Genomic DNA, 17,833 nt, shown 5'->3' on the forward strand with positions numbered 1-17,833 from the left:
AAAACTCCTGTGAATGATTCCATCTGCTTAAGTAGATGGCTGAAGAAACCCATTCTCTTTTAAGCCACCAGAAGTAAATTGTCTTTCTTTTGCTATAGAGAAACTATGTAAATGGAATCATGATTGAAATTGAAGAGTGATATTATATAACTTCTGAAAAGGGCCATCCTGCCTCTTCTTCATGGGGCCCACATTCCTCTCTAATTTCATTTGGAATCTATTTCTTTTCCCTCTTCAAATGGAAATAAAGGTATTTAGGTAAACATTCATGATGCTGCAGTAGTGGTATGAACAATGTGACTACACACCTGGTTTAGTTTCTTTTTCCAGCTCGCATCTCTTCAGATTTTCCACTGTTGACTAATCAATACGGAAATTCTAAGGAACCAGAAGAAAAACAAAAATTAGAGCCAGACATACTCTAGGGTTGTAAACTGAAACCATCTTTTAGGAATACAAGTTAACAACATCTATTAACATATTAACTGCACACATCCTTTGGATCAGTCAGATATCTAGGAATTTATACTATAAATATGCTCACATAAGTAAAAGAATGTTCAGTAAAACATATTGTGTAAAAGTAAAAAAAAATGAGAGGAAATAAATGTTAATAGGAAAAGAGTGAAATTATGGTGTATCAATATGATGAGAAACTACACAGCCGTTACAAAGAATGAGGGAGATTTTGTCATACTGACATGGGAAAATGTACATGCTCTGTTGTTAAAAAGTAGTATAAAATTGTATATATTACTGCTTTTTTTAAAGAAAAAAACGACCATGATTGTTTATGCTTACAAAAATGTACACCGTTTGTGTATATACAAAATTTTTGTATCTACATAGAAAAAGGCAAACAGCAAACTATGAACAGCGGCTCTCTTTGGGACTCAGAAAAAGGAATGAAAGACTTTCACTTTTTACATTAACTATTTCTGTTTTAGTTGAAAACTTTTTCAGAGGCATACATAACTTCCATATAATCATTATACATGCTATCTAAAATTCTAAAATATCAAGAGTGGAGGCAGGGCTTTCCTGGTGGCACAGTGGTTAAGAATCCTCCTGCCAGTGCAGGGGACACGGGTTCGAGCCCTGGTCCGGGAAGATCGCAAGTTTACCATTGACAAACTCCAAAAACATTCTCCAACAGAAGAGAAAATGAACACCGAATATAAGTGAGATTTTAGAATCAACAGTGAGCAAAATTAGCAAGTATATTGGTAAATTTAAAGAAGTACTGATTGAGTGAAACAAAGCTAAATGAGGAGGTAAAAATGTATTTGATAATATTGACAATATTACATGTTTGACAATAATAACATTAAAGATGGAAGAGAAATCAGAGTTAAATGTTGTAAGGTTTTTGATTATTCAGGGCAAACACAGAAATACGGTTTAATTTTAGATACTACATCCATGATGCATATAGAAATTCTAAAGGTAAAAGCAACAAAATATAGAAATAGAATGCATAAGTTGCAAACCAGTTAGCATGCTCCTGGGTAGAAAAGCCTCATTATCCAAAAATGCCATCCTTCTCAAGTGACTACATAATTTTAATTAAATTCCAATAAGAATACCAATAGGTTTTTTTGGATGGGTGAATAAAAAAAATTACTTTAGAGTTCATATGGAATAATAAGTATTCAAGAAAATTAGCCAAGAAATAGTAAAGATAATTATAAAAAATAAATAGGGGATCTGTCTTACAAGAAAAACTTACTATAAAAGACATTATAATAAAAAGATACAGTATTAACATAAGAATAGACAAATAAGCTGTGGATTAGAATAGCAAGTTCAGAAACAGATACAATAAAGGAAATTATTTATGACAAAGATGGGTTTCAACACAAAACAGAAAGGATGGCTAATTTAATAAATGGTGCTGGCCATCTAGAAAAAAGCTTGATCACTACCTCTTGCTATGTATAAACATAAATTCCAAAGGGATTAAACATTCAGGATTAAATTAATTAAAACCATAAAAGTATTAGAAAAACATTCAGGAAAATATTTATGTAACTTTGAGGTGGGGAAGTTATTCCTAAACAAGGCAAGAAATCCACACACTATGAAGAAAAACATAGAAACAAGTTAATAAACATATAATAGATTAGGAAAAATATTTGTAACATGTATGGAATCCTTAATACATAAACACATAAAGAACTCCTACAACTTGTTGAGAAAAAGGCAAATAATTCATAAGAAAAACGAGCAAAGGAAATTCACAGAAGAGGAACATGAAATGGTCAATTAACATGAAACAATGTTCAGTTTTCACTAGTAGTAAAGAATATACAAAAATAAAACACCATTTTCCCATCAGCTTGGTCCGAAATAAAACAATAGAGATGGAAGGAGGGAGAGATGGAGGAAAGAAGAGAGACTATCTAATACTGGTAAAGACTTAGCGAACTGGAAGTACTCACATATTGCTGGGGAGAATGTAAATTATCAGAACTCTTTGTAAAGTAGGATAGTTTTATTTATTAAAATGTCAAGTATGTATACCCTTTAACCCAGCAATACTATTTTTGAAAATATAATCTACAAAAACAAAAGGACCAGTGAAGAAAGATAGGTACATATAGATATTTAATGCAACAACAGTTTTCGTAAAAAAAATGGTAATAACTCGAGTATCTGCCAAAGGAGAAATGGTTGAACATACTGTGGTACCTCTAGATCTACAGCCCTGAAGTTATTTAAGAGTGAATCAAATTTGTACCTACCCATGATGTATTATTTAGTGGGAAAAATAAACTGCAAAATAATAAAGTACAATCCCACTTGTGACAAAACATAATAACCACATACATACACAAAGTATCCATTCACGTAGGAGCCTGGAGTAAGGTATGGAAAGATATATGCCTAACTGATTACAGTGGTTATCTCAGAAGGATGGAAATGGGGAGCAGGGAGAGGGGAGAGATTACAAACTTTTTCTTTGTACATCTTCAAATTGTCTAGCTACAACAAGCATATGCATCACTTTAGGGAAAACTAATGAAGAAAACAACAACAAACTAATGAGAGCAGAGAAAGAATGCTGGTGAACTGTGTCACACACTACCCATTTATCTTTACATGGGATAGTTAACTGCACTTACTGTCACTTTCTCTTTTGGTCAAATAGAACAGGTCTTCCAACCTATCATTTTAATAGCTGGAAGACAAATTTTTTAAAAAGCTTCATGAAAGGGAAAAAAAAGTGCACTTTATTTCCTAAGCATTTATGTCACTTTTTAAGGGAAAAAAAATTTTTTTTTTTTTACTTAAATAAAAGTGCTCCCCTTTAAAAATCCAAAAGCAAGCCTAAAGCTTTGGCTTGAAACTGCCCTGCTTAGGTGGTGTGTGGGCTGCTTCTGCACTGTTGACTGTTTTTCGTGGCTCTGTGCCCGTAGTTGCCTTTCTCCCCAAACCCAATTAAATATACACCCGGGCATCTATGTTTGCTGGGAACCAAAGCCCAGTAAACCGCAGCATCTCTGCTCACAAGGCTCTCTTGGCCTCCAAGCAGATGCTCTGGCTTCTATATCAAATGGGTCCTGGAATCCAGAGAAGTGAAATGGATTGTTTTGTAACCCATTCTGCTGGAAGGAGAAAGGAAGGAAATGGTTTATCCCAGTGGATGAAATGAAAGAGAAAAGAGGAACAGCATTCACAACAAGCTCTTGAGGAGAGCCACCTATGCTGAATCTGCCATTTCGGGGTTACCTGGAAGGTACACTCTGCCCTTTCCTGGTGGCATGTTTCACTTTCAACTCTTATTTTATTTCACTGATAAGAAATCTTTCATTGAAATAATAATGATAGCTCATATGTCTACAGCACATCATATTTTACAAAGCAGTTTAAGATACTTATTCGATCTTCACAATGACCCTGGGATCAGATCAGCATCATTCCCATTGACACATGAAAATGAGGCCCAGAGAAGCTAAGGATCTTTTAAGGTCACACAGCAAGTTGTAACAGAGCAGCAGTACAAACTCAGGTCTCCAAACCCAAGTCCAGTAGGGAGCTCACATCTGAAATCAGAAAGGGGAGCTAGAGGCAAGCCAATGAATAAAAACATTGGCCCTTGGGAGTAACAGATTTTTCCAACCCCTTATGAAAAAATTACAGACTAGGAGGACTATTCTACGCCAACTCAGAGAGAAATTTTGCTCATATACTGGTATACAGCTGCTGAATAAGGGAAGGAAAATCCCCTGCATCAGCAGGCCCCTCCATCATTTTCCTAACCTTCCCCTGATCCTAACCTTCACCCTCTTCTCTCTTCCTTTCCCCTCTAGGCTTTAGCCACACTGCCTCCTTTCACTTTCCCCAACATTTCACAGGCTTTCCCGCCTTGGGCCTTTCACCTGTGTACCTCTCCCTACCTGGAGTATTCTTTCCCACCCCCAGCACCCTCTCCCCCAACTCCTAGGCATAACTGACTCCTTATCTTGGTTTAAACACCACATCTTCAGGCAAACCTGCCCCAACTACACTCTCCTCCGCATCCATCACTCATCCTGTTTATTTCATAACACCACCATTAGCTTACATTCCATGTAAGCTTCATGTGAGGAGGGACATGTTCTGTTCTATGTAGCACTGTCCACCTACCACTTTGCCCAGTGCCTAGCAGATATGAGGTGCTCAATAAACATTGGCCGAATACATGAAAGATTTACTGAAGTGAACCGAAGTCTCGGCTTAATCGCTACTCTCTCAGGCCTTCCACAGCACTGTCCCTCTCTTGGGGCACATAATCACACGTGTTAAGAGTCACCGAGTCTTTTTTTCCTATCAGGCTGTGAGCTACTTATAAGTCTTACCTACCTTGGTATAGCCCATAGCACCTCGCATAATACCGAAAACGCAAAGGGCTCTTTACAATGGGTGAATTCACACATACGTACAGGAAAATACAAAGGAAAGCCAGGGCCCCTAACCAAGCGCAGATAGTGGTTTCTTCCCCCGCGGGGACCGCAACACAGAACACGAGCACCTCTGAGATACGCAAACAGGGACTCTGCCTAGGGAGACATTAAAACGAGCTAAACTCCAGATGCAGCCAGTGTGCGGGTGAGGGGATGCGGGCATAAGCATGGACTGCTGATGGGAGCTTATACAGGTTGACACTTTCCAGTGGCAAACCGGGAACGTGTATCAGAGATCTAAAAATGGTCATGCCCTTTGACCTCGCCATGCCTTATTTGAAAATCAGAGAAGTGAAATCACTGGGTGATGATTTAAGTACGTTTTTCTGTACTGTCTCGCTTTTCCTTCCATGAACATGTTCCAATTTTGTAAACTGAAAAAAAAAAAAAAAAGCCACAATATAAATGTTATAAAAACAAACCAACAGAAAACTTAGTGGTGATTTCAGACGACAGAATCACCCATCCCTAGAATTCCTTACTGAACGTGGGATAGCAGATTCCGGGTCCTCTAAGGTGGGGCTGCTGCATTTTGTGATGAGCTCCTTTCTTTCCTCTGAAGCCGAGGGGGATAGGAAGGTGCTGGGAGTGAATGCTTCGGCAGGGGCGGCTCCCATTTCCCCCTAATGCGAGTGCTGGCAAAGCTCTGCACGTCAGGAAATGGAGGGCAGCGTGGGGGTGATCAACCCAGCTCAAGATCACGGCCTCCGTCCACCTGCTGCTGATCCACTGTAATTATTCACTCACCCACCTGTCCTCGCGATGCCCTGAGAACTGCACCAGACCAGAGGCTGTCTCTTAATCAGCCTGTTCCTCTAGCCTCGTGCTCAGTACCCATCAGCCCTCAGCAGGTTTACCGAACGTCAGAGACCACAGCCATAAAGTACTAAACATAATTACTGACCTAGCTCCCTGGGACATAATAAGAACGCATTAGCAACCAAATACTTCATTTCTTTAGTGCCTTGAAGGTCCATTATTCAGTGTGGAAAAGCCAAGTTGAAGACCAGCAATTTCTTGGAAGATTAGAGACTTCTTTTAAAGTTAGGAAGTGCCGGCCTCCTCCGGTCAGAGCGGATGTGTTTTCATCTGTTATTCGGAATGGCTCAGCACGGCAGCTGACTGCAACTTCCAAAGAAACCACTCTTTGAAGGGGCAGTTTTCAAAGTTTTCATGAGGCATTTCTGAAAGATTTCCAGGAGGTAGTGAGCTCAGCCTTGGGTCGTGATTAATGACTTGTTTCCAAGAACCTTAGATTTTCCACGTCTGTCTCCACTTAGGAATCACTTCTGGCCCCTCGTGAAAGCACTCAGCAGAGTGAACTGGATGAGCTCAGCCGCTTGTCACACTCAGAAAGTAACACCTGCCACCAGCTTTTTCCTTCAGTGGCTGGGCCAGGGACCTTGGGTCCCAAGAGAACAGCGCCCACTTCAGCTTTTGGCCTCCTCACTTAAGTGGGTGACAGGAAACACTGCTGAGGCTTGGATTAAAGAGCCAGCATGGCAGATCCAGGGCCCAGTAGGGGATGGGGGGTCGAAACTGAGGAGTTCAGAGATAACTTCAGGCTCCTCATGCAAATGCCATCCTGTGACTGAGGGGGCAGGTGCCTGTGACGTCAGCTAACTTTCTCTTTCTGGAAACCATAACGCAGCTAATCCTGAGCATGTATTTTTGGACCAACCAAGTGCATTACGAGCTTTATATCCTGCTTTGTCCTCATGGCACCTGTCTGAGGCAGGTATAATTGTGACCTCCCACTTTTCAGACGAGAAGCACGCTCTGTGAGGGGGGTAATCTGTCTGAGATGGCTCAACTTCTCCTCGAACCCTAGACTGTCTAGAGTGACAGGGACTGGGGACACCAACCAGCCCGGGGACCACAAATGGAAGTGCCCACAGGGGCCAAAGGCCAGGCAGGAAACTAGAGAGCACGACAGACTGGATAAGCATTCGAATTTAAACAAAAATAAAAACCCAAACCAGGTACCTTCCTTCCAGAATATCACCTCCTCACCACCACCTTAGGAAGAGGGACGACTTTTTTTAATCAGCCAAAGTCTTGATATCCTGGGTGAGGCCGGGATGGAGGCCCGGGCCCTCCTGCTGCCCACGCCCAGGGGTGCTGCCCTGGCAGCAACGGTCCACTTTCAAAGGGCTTAGCTGCTGGGGAAGTTATGCTTCAGCTCTCAGATATGCTAAGGGGCTTCACGAACCCTCCAGTTAACCACGACCTTAATCCAAACAAATAGTTTTAAATACTGCGTCTTCCTGAGGGTTAGGGTCTCTGATGGCCTTGAAGAGAAAAAAAAAAATCCCTTAAATTGCCAAGATCTGGAAACTCGGAAACTCAGAGTCCAAGATTTGACAACTTCTTTTGCTTTTCTTTGTACTTTGGCTCTGGCACGCTTTCCCTGCAGCAGTGCAGGCTGTGTCTCGGTGAGATGGAGGAGGGAGGGAGGCAAGAAAGGAGATTTCCCCTCCTCTTCTGCCTCTCTTTTGCCAAGCTAGGGAGAAGGACAGTGGGCTTTAAGTTAAAATTGACTATGATGTGTCTTCTCTGTACCTATGTGCCAAGTTCTCTACCAGGCAAGGAGGTAGAGTGACACAGGAGACGGTGCATGTGGTCTAGTGGAAGCAGTGAACTGATGTCACGCCAAAAACCATGCAAGCACAGCTCAGGTATGACACTCCCTGGTGGGCTAGTGGTTAGGATTCGGTGCTCTCACAGCTCAGGTGAACACTGGGAAGGAGTTCGCAATTAATACGGGAACGTATAGTGGAGATTTACCCTGTTGAGGGAGTTAGGGAATGATGGTACTGACCACCTGGTGTTATGTGAAAGGAGGAGCGCAACACGGGGCCTGGCCCTTAGCAGGTGCTCAGCACGGTTAATTCTTTTTTCTCCTCCCTCCCCAGTGTGCGTGCACACCACACTGAGATCTTCTCCTTCATAAACACAAAACCTGACAACACTTTCATCGGACGTAACTTAATATTGCCTGTTTTATGACCTCTTTTAATTCTCCTAGAGGCACCACTATTCACCCACTCCAGGATCCTGAAAACTAAGGGCATTTTGCTCCCCAAGCCCTAAGGGGTCTCCTCAAAGGGGACGATTTCAGTGGTTCACTTCAAACTGAACTTGGGAACAGAGTTGACCCTTGAACAACACAGGGGTGAGGGGCACCAATCCTCCGTGCAGTCGAAAATCCAAGTATAACCTTTACGGTCGGCCACGTGGATCATGGGTCCGCATCCATGGATTTAACCAACCGCAGATCATGTAGTTCCGTAGCACGTATTTATCGGAAAACATCCGCAGAACAGTAGACCCTCGCAGGTTAAAGCCATGTTGTTCAAGGGTCAACTGTAAAGCGATCATCTAGTTTCACCCCTCACTTAGGTACAAATGAGGAAACTGAGGCCCGGAGAGTGAAACACTTGCCCAGGCTTCCACAGTTTCCTTGGGCGGCCCTTCTATTATGTGGTGGCTCTTGTTTTTTAAAGCTGAAGGCTTTCTTCTTTAACTGTGATTTTTTTTCAACTATTTTTACCTGCTAGGAGGCTAGGTGGAGCACACACAGCACCTGCAAGCCTTGTATCTCAAGCCACCTGAGAACCATCAGCCCGGCACCCACTGGCACCGCCCCCTCCCTTCCTCTCTGCACAGAGTGGCTCCCTTGGTTTAAAATCCTGAAGACAGAACCCAACAAATAAAACGCCCAAAGACTTACATGTTCTGTTTATCTTCTAGGAATAAACAGCACATTTTTTAAAGGAAGCAATAAAAAGATCACAAAGCCAAAGTTAAAGATTTCGATCTTGGAGTTTCCTATGCAGCCACTGAGGCATCAGGGCACAAGTGCTGAGGTAACTTCATGAAATCTAATTGTATCTGTATCTTAAATTTAAGATACCAATGTTACACTTAAGAGGGGAAGATTATAGGGAATTTTCATGTGCAGAGATATTTCTCTCTACAATGTTTAAGATTTTTTTGTACCACCTTGGTAATCAGAAAAACAAATTAATAAAGATTTTCCAAACACCAATTTCTAAGGGAGGATTTACTTCCTCACCTATATCTGGGGCAAGGAGCTGCCTTCAAATTTCTAGGTACCCTGTCAAAGTTCCTTGGGTTACAAAGTAAAACAGCATTTGACTGAGCCCATCTGCGAGCCTTGAGGCTCAGACTCCAGCCCTGGGCGGTTTCAGACAAAGCCATAATTTTCAGAGCAATAATATATCGTAATATAAGAAACAGACACTTTGTGACCAACAGGCTGGAAAGCAAGCTCTCCAGAGAGCCCTACCTCCGAGCCTGCTTCTCCCTGGGGGTGGCGACAGAGAAGAAAGTTCTACTTACAAGAGCAGAGAGTTCCTTCCAAGTCCAGTGGTCCTCAGTCAGAAGGGAAGGTCGAACTTAAGAAGCCAGCATTCAGAACGCCTCCCTTCCGAGGGTAAGCAAGATTAGCAGAGCGGGCCAGGGGTGCGGGCAGGATCTCTCGTGCCCTCTCTCTCTCCCTCTCTCCGCGTCTCCTAAATGAAATGCACTTCAAGGTTTTAGTGGGTGTTTCCCACGTCTCGGGCCAAGTAAGTCCCCATTTGTTGTAACCCAATGCTCAGCCTGATGATGTCAACCACTCAGCTCCCTTGCTCAGTTTCCACCTCTCCGTCCAGAGCAGAGATCCATTTCCTTTGGACAATGAGCTGTGGGGGCTGTAACTGCATGCCGGGCCGGCACATTTGCCTAACATCCTTCCTTCCATTTTCAACACTGCAGCCTTAGTGACAAAAGGCTTCCTATCCACTCCCTGGGCCAGGGCTCCCCGGCATAAATCCCTTTGCCTCTTAGTCACTGCTGACCGTTGGCTTACCTAGTTTGCCGTGCTGTGGTCTAATTCACTTCTTTGGTGTATAAGCCACTAGTTAGGGTGGGGAGCTGCACCCCAAGTCCGTCCCTCCCCCCATCTCCTTCTTCCTTCTCAATTTTCCAAGTTGTCAAATTTCTCCCTAAATTTCCTAGGTGCATGCTGGACAGAGTGCATGAGTCTGTCCTTCACTGGGGGAGATGCCACGTGCCCACTCCAAAGGCTCAGAAAGAGCACTAGTCTGTTGCCTGGGGAACGGGGTTCTGGTCCTGGTCACACTCCTAACTGAATGAATGACCTCAAGCATGTCATCTCTCTCTCTGGACCTCAGCTTCCCCATCAACGAAATGAGGGCTTTGGTGTCTTCCACCTCTATAATTCAGTGACGGAGGAGCTTATCAACAAATGCAACATAAGGAAGTTTACTACAAGGTGGCTGACCACACGCCTGAGGGAGGGAGGAACCCTGGAGGGGTCCAAGGCCTCTGCTCAAGATGCCTGGCTCCGCTCAGCCTCCTTCAACCCCCTTTCTGGTAGGGCTGAACTGTTTCTCTGGGAGAAAACCCCCAAGAATTCACTGAACGAGTCCTGGGGACATGGAAAGAGGCAGCCGTAAACTACTAGATAAGATAAAGCAGCAAGAGAATTTAACTGTCCTAAGGGACTAACATGGAACGGCAGTGGTTACTAGAGATAATAATTAATCTCTGGCATTTGTAGAGTACTTGATAGGAAAGACAAAGCCTCTCTGCTTTGGTGTATAGTGGGAAGCAATGTGACATGTATAGTGATTATGAGCATCAATTTGGGAGCCAGGGATGTAGATCTGAATCCTATGTGACTTAACTCCTCTGAACTTTTTCTTTCTTTTTTAATTACAAAATGGTATACTAGGGCCTCCATTTTAGGACAGTGAGAATGAAATAACACATGTAAGGGAACTGAAAGTATTTGGCACATGAGTGATGATAGATGGTGGCTCTTACTGTTGTACCTAATCTCCTTTGATTCTCATTTGAGGAGAATCAGGTCCCCAGGGAACTGCATTATTTAATCTCCTTTTCCTGAATAGAACACAGAGAAGTTAAGTGACATGCCCGAGGTCACACAGCTCAAGACGAAAAGGCCAGACTTGGCAACTGAGTCTTCTAACTCCTACTGAGGCCAGCACACGTGCCCACAACTGCCAGTGCTACTTCCCAAAATGGTTACTCCACCGAGCCTGGCCCTTAGTTCTAAACGGGATCATCTCCACTTCGAAAAACAGGCTAAGCTTCTTAAAACCAGGGGGGAAGGAGTGGGAAGGAGAGTTTTCCTGGGTTCAACCAGGCCTGAGATGGGGAAAGGTAGTCAATCTGTTAGCTAATAGGAAACACTTCTGGCTACTAGGTAAGAGGGGTGCTTACCTGCTTTTCTACCAAAATACTGTATGGCCTGAAACAAGTCTGGGTTTCAATCGCCCCTCCCCCGCAATGGTGCAGATCTGATTTGCTTTAAAGCTACTTGGGACTAGAGCTCTACTGGGAAAGAAGCTATTTATAGGTGGGAGGAAGGTTGTGGTAGTTTGTAACTTAACAAGAATTTTAATTAGTTCTCAGAAAACTCCGATGTTAATCAGAAAAGGTCCAAGCAAATAGGCTATATATTAGGAGGGAGTGTGCCATTCTGAAGGCTTTCCCACAAGTTGGTCTGAGACTGTAGTGGAATAAAAAGAACACCAGTCTGGTCACCCGCGGAGAGCAGCAGTCAACAGCCTGAAGAGACCTGTCCCTGGACCTTCTACCTGTGTAGGACCTTGGGCAAGTTAACTTCTTTGTGCCTTGGTTTCCCAATGTAAAATGAGAATAACAACCGCATTCACTCTTCAAGGTTCTTGTGTGGCTTAAGTGCCTGGCACAGACTACAAGTTCAAAAATACTTGTAAAAATCAGCTGGCACATCCTAGAGAAAAGACATTACTTTCTAATTCTGACTCATTGTCACCACCCTCTGCCCGGAGGATGACGTGACAACGAATAAGGTCAAGAATGTCGGGAAGCCAGAGAAGGGCCCCGTGTTTCTCTAGAACGTCAGGATGAGTAGGGAACAAAGCCTCGGAGCGCTGTCAGGCGTGTTCTTGTGTGCTCGCGGTGACACTCAGCGTGGAGGGCCTGGAGGTGGGGCATTGCTTGGCTGGGCCTTTATTCCAGAAGTCTGAGTGGGCGTGAGGAAATGAAGCCCGTTTCCTGACAGGTCAGCCTACTGACATCACCCTCAGTGCTGTGAAGCACGTTTTGTTACTTGAACAAAAATACTAGTAAGGAGCCCATTCATAAAAACAAAGATAGCGTTTTCCTCGACAACATGTATTTTGTAACACTTGCCCTGCAGACTGAATAACCGTCCATCTGTGACAGAAGCCACGAAGAGAGAACTGTGACAACACCAGCACACTCACTTTCTCCACTACTGACCACGGCAGATGATACACTCTATGGACTGGGGCCACGCTATGGACTGGGGCCACGCTCTGTGCTGTAAGCCCCACTGGATGGCATCCTTACCCGAAGCAGCTACAGGAAGTGTTATTCACAGTCTCATCCTACAGTTGTGAAAAACGATGCGTGCAGAGGCTGACTGGCCTTCTCAGAGGGTCCCTGGAGTAAGTGACGGAGTCTGTGCTCCAAGCCAGGCTGCCTGGGGCCAGGCCTGTCCCCTTAAGTCCCTTACTCTACTGCCTTTTAAATGTTTCCCGGCAGGAAACTTGGCAGATCTACACAGCCAGCAAGATTGGCTCCATTTGAGGATAAAGGAAACTCTGGCAGCTTCAGCGTGCGGGGCTGGTCTGAAGGGCTCAGACAGCCCCTTTGCCCCAAAGCTGCCTTTAATTCCCACCCCCTCATTCCCAGTCTGGAGAGGGTCTCTCCCTCTGAATTTCCTTAGTACTTTATCTGTTTCTCTTAAGAAACTTACCTTTTCTCCTTCGAGGCATATTTATTTCTGGATGGATCTTATTCTGCTGCTAGAATTTGAGCTTCTTAAGCAAAAGCTCTGTGTCTAATTTATGAGCATTCCGTACATATTATGTGACATTAAGATAAGGAAATCCAAAAGTAACAAAAACTTGTACTGAATGTTTATCACATGCCAGATAATGTTCTAACTGCTCTATATAAATTACCTCATTTAATCTGGACAAGGATCCTATGACATAGGTATATTTATTATTTCCACTTGACACAAGAGGAAATTCCAGACACAGATCACCTGAGTAACTTGTTCAGCTGGTAACTGATGGCCATCTGTTGAAAGGAGTATGTGAATGAATAAATTCCGGCCACCACTACCCCACCCTCTAGTCCAAACACCTGCTGTAAAATACAATTAACTTTTCACCCTACCAAAGTTGAGTTTCAGCTGTCATGCCATTTCAAATGCGCTTATTCCTTACGCCACACAGCTGGAAGGTCCCCATTTTTTCCAGACGAAACTAATTGAGAAACATATGGACTGAGACTTAATAAATCAAAGTAGATTTTGTTTTCTTTCCAATTAGAACCATACTTGCTTATTGTAAAAAATAGGAAAATAGAAAAGAGCAGAAAAAAAGGGAGGAAGGTCATCCATCATTCTACCATCAGAAACAGCCTGTTAACCTCCTGGGGTGTGGACCCAGAAAGAACCGCACCTACACTCAAAACAGTGTTCGAATTCAGAAACTTAAGTCATTTGGGGGTGGGGGAGGAGTCAACCCCACAAAAGACGACAAATGTTTGATACATTTTTTTGGTTTTGGAGTAACTCTGGCTGCCTTCTCTACAGGGTTTGATGTTCTGAGGCCCCACCTCCTGGTCCCCCCATCCCCCCGGTCCCCCCCGTCCCCCCGCCCGGCTGCCGCTGATGCTGTGTGCCGGCTGCAGAGCTGGCAGGGGAAGGGAAGCCTGGTCCCTGTGAGAATGCACCTTGAAAATGGGGAGGTCTGCAGGGTACCACACAGCCCCTCCCCTGCCTTTTTTAGCCTTCTTAATACCTGCTTCCCACCAGCAAGAGATAGGTTTCAGATTGGGGCAGTTATGGGAGAGATGGATCTCCACACTTGAGTTAATTTTAAACAATCTTAAACTTGTTGATTTTTACAGCTGAGAAGAACATGCGGTCTCCTCGTTTTTGAGATGGGGAATGCCAGGCCCCAGAAGGCAGGGGATTTCCTGCGGCTGCACAGCCTGGTGCTCCAACAGTAGGAAGCCCTTCTATTGGTTTGAGGCTCTCTCTGACCCTACACTTGAAACACACATCGGACTGGCCCCACCCTCTTGTTTTGGTTAACTCCTCCTCAGCCATCAGATCCCAGATGAAACGTCACTTCCTTCTGGAGGCCTTCCCTCTGAGCCAAGTGAGCTCCCCCAGGTGTATGGGTCCCACGGCACCCTCCATCTCTCCTCTCATAACCCTTAACATACATCATTGTAAGTACCTTATATGTCCTGTAGGCTCCACAAGGTCGACAACATGTCTCCCTCGTTCACTGATACAGAATAGGAAATTCAACAAATATTTTCTAAACACACACACATACCCCGGATAGTCCAGGCTTGGGTTAAAGCAACTGTTTTATGCTTTAAAAAAAAGTATCATGTCTTCTAAACTTCAAATCGGGATTTCCCTCTTGTTGGGTAGGATCATTAGAGAACAAAAGATTTCATTCCAAATAATTTCCAAAAGACAAACAGTTCATAGAAGTATGATGACAGACAGAAGAGGAAGTCTAGAGCATAGGGGCAGGAAAGCACCCCCGGAAATGTGGAAGCCCAGGGAGGCTCTGGGCCTGGGGACGGCAAGCATCAAGAGGATTTGGAAGAGGGCTGAAAATTAGGGGACCCACTGAAGGTCCTGTGCCAGTCAGCTGCCCACCACACACTCGCAGCACACAGAGGGTCAGGAAGCTCTGCAGAACCCCAGGCAAACCCCAGGCCTCGCTCCTAAAAGGAAGCTTTTATTACTGATTACAAATGGCAAAAAGAAAAAACTATCATAGGGCATCTGAGGAAAACCAACAGCGTGACAGAGACTGAAATAAAGAGAAAATAGACTCCATCATGGGAAAAAAGATTCAGGCAAATGAAAAGCTTTACAGAAAAATTCTTACATCTTCAGAGAGATTCTGAGGATACTGTGTCCATAAAGCATAAAATAAGCTGACAAAACTGGGCTCTTATAAATTAACAATATGAATACTGAAATTAACAATTCAGGAGAAGGGCTGGAAAATATGAAAAGGAAATCTTTCAAAATACAGGGAAAAAATATTCACAGGATACAAAGGGATCTTGATCTAGAACAACAATCCAGGAAGTTCAATGTCAGACTAAATAGAAATTCCATAAAAAGAACAGAATAGAAAGGAAAGGAAAGTACAACAGGAAGTTATCTAAGAAATCAAGAGGAAAATTTCCCAGAGCCGAAGGAAGACTGCATCTTCGAACTGCAAAGCTTAAAATGCGCAGAGAGTATGAGAAAAGACCACACCCAGACATAGTGTCCTGACCTCTCAGAATTCATAAGGAAAAAATACTACAAGTTTCTAGAGAGACAGATTATTTCAAGAGAAAAGAATCAGACTGGTATCAGACCTCTTGCCAGCAATGCTGGGTGCCTGAAGAAAAGGAGCAATGCTTTCCAAGGGAAAAGTTCTAAAAGAAAATGATTTGGGACCTAGAATTTATACTCAGAAAGGCAATATAAAGACATTTTCAGAACTGCAAGGACTTAGAACAATTTATCACTCATGTACTGTTTTCTCAGTAAACTTCTGGAGGAGAAGTTTACCTAAACAAGGGTTTAAACTAAAAAGTAAGATTTAAAAAAAATTTATTTTTGTAATTAACTTATTTTTATTATTAATTTATTTGGTTTTGGCTGCATTGGCTCTTCAGTGCTGCCTGTGGGCTTTCTCTAGTTGCGGCGAGTGGGGCTACTCTTCATTGCGGTGCGCGGGCTTCTCATTGCAGTGGCTTTTCTTGTTGCGGAGCACAGGCTCCAGGTGCATGGGCTTCAGTAGTTGTGGCTTGCGGGCTCTAGAGCGCAGGCTCAGTAGTTGTGGCGCACGGGCTTAGTTGCTCCGCAGCATGTGGGATCTTCCTGGACCAGGGCTCGAACCCATGTCCCCTGCATTGGCAGGTGGATTCTTAACCACTGGGCCACCAGGGAAGTCCCAAAAAGTAAGATTTTGAAAAGCAAGGATCTAATAACAGAAGTGAAAGGCACAAGGGGAGGAGGGGGAGGGGAGGGAGAAGGGGAGGGGAGGGGAGGAGGGGGAGGGAGGAGGAGGAGGGGAGGGGAGGAGGGGGGGGAAGGGAGGGGGAGGAGGGGGAGGAGAGGGGGAGGAGGAGAAGAAGAAGGTAGCTTTGGGACCTGGATGACTCAAGAGCCTAGGAAGCGTCAGTCTGATTCAAGCAGGAGGGTGGAAGCTCCAGGAAAGTAGGAAGGGACTCTGACAAGCCTGCCAAAAACTGTACTGAAAGTCTACGGGAAAGATTCAGCACGACGGAACAAGGAAAACTAAGCATGTTAAAGCAGAAGCTATTGTTAAGTCCAGGAAAACTGTCAGACAGAAAGGAAAAATAATTAGAACGTTACTGGCTCAGCGGTAAATAATATTTACAGTGCCGTTAACACTGAAAAACAGTGAATATGAATTTAACCAAAAAACTGTGGTGCTGGGAGAAAAGGGTAAGGGAGAAAAGAGAGAGCGGGGCTGTGGTGTTTATAACAAGGCTAAGGCCTCGTGTGCCATCCCAGGAGGTCAAGAGGCAGTGTCTAAAACTGATGAATAAAGAAAGAGCGGTAAGGTTCTGTGTGGTCCTTGTTTGGATCTCATTTGAAAAATAAATTTTTTGAGTTAATTGGAGACCTCTGCTAGTAATAGGGATTATTAATTATTTTATTGTGTAATAATGGGAGTGTAGTTATGTTTTTAAAAAAAGGAGTTATTCTCTTAGAGATACATGCTGAAGTAATTATTGATGAAATGTTGTCTAGAATTTATCCCCAAATTATCTATGAGCAGGGGGGAAATGGCCACAAGCACAGACGAAACAAGTTTGGTCACGATTCTTGAAGCTGGGTAATGGGTGGCACATGACAATCTGTTATACTATTCTCTCTAGTACTGTATGTTTGAAAATTTCCATAATAAAAATTTTTTAAAGACAGAGATAGCTGCATAAGCATATTACTTAGATATATGGAGAGAGAAACACTAGAACAAAAAACTAACAGGATCAAAAGTGTATGCTCTTGGGAGCAGGACAGGAGGGAAGGGAAAAAAGGGGTGGAGGCAGGGGACAGCTGTTTTCTAGCGTCAGTTTATAATGACATTTGACCTTAAAAGAACAAAGCAAACCTATGTGCATGTGCCGTTAGGACAAAAACAAGTTTAATTTTAAAAAAGTAATAGAGGTAATATTACTTAGAGAAGTGGAGATAACCACCAGAAAAGCTAAAAGCAGAAAAATTAAATGGTTGCCTCAGGTAAGGGGGTAAGCAGCAGATTGATGCCTTTCTGGACTCGTAGATTTTTTTTTTTTTTAATGATTTCATGATTACTTTGATTTTTTAAAATGTTATCTGTTTTTATCAGTTATTGCCATGAGTGTTTAGCAGGGCCTTTTGGTCATCCTGACATCTACAAAATGAAGCTGTTTCTCCAGGTGAAGAATCTTAAACCGCCCAGAGTGAGTATCTCCACATGAAATGTAACAATAACTATTATTGCCATTTATCTATTATCTACCATCTGCCAGAGCTTTACATATGTTATTTCTAATCTTCACAACACTCCTGCAAGGCAGGTATTGACATTTCCATTTTACAGATAAAAAGACTAAGGCTGGGCTTCCTTGGTGGCGCAGTGGTTGAGAGTCCGCCTGCCGAGGCAGGGGACAAGGGTTCGTGCCCCGGTCCGGGAAGATCCCACATGCCGCGGAGCGGCTGGGCCCGTGAGCCATGGCCGCTGAGCCTGCGCGTCCGGAGCCTGTGC

General features: G+C 43.6%; 1 non-coding gene across 1 annotated transcript in view; it reads right to left on the reverse strand.

The window, feature by feature from the left end:
• Nucleotides 1-300: 300 nt before the first annotated feature.
• Nucleotides 301-17,833, reverse strand: part of LOC102986508 (cAMP-dependent protein kinase inhibitor gamma) — a 75,748-nt gene continuing 58,215 nt past the window's right edge. The window contains exons 2-3 of the transcript XR_003683113.2: nt 9,312-9,484; nt 301-378 (exon numbers count right to left, since the gene is read on the reverse strand). This is a non-coding gene — a transcript (cAMP-dependent protein kinase inhibitor gamma). The remainder of the gene's footprint in view (nt 379-9,311; nt 9,485-17,833) is intronic.

This window comes from Physeter macrocephalus, chromosome 14 (assembly GCF_002837175.3).
Source record: "Physeter macrocephalus isolate SW-GA chromosome 14, ASM283717v5, whole genome shotgun sequence".
NCBI lineage: Eukaryota > Metazoa > Chordata > Mammalia > Artiodactyla > Physeteridae > Physeter > Physeter macrocephalus.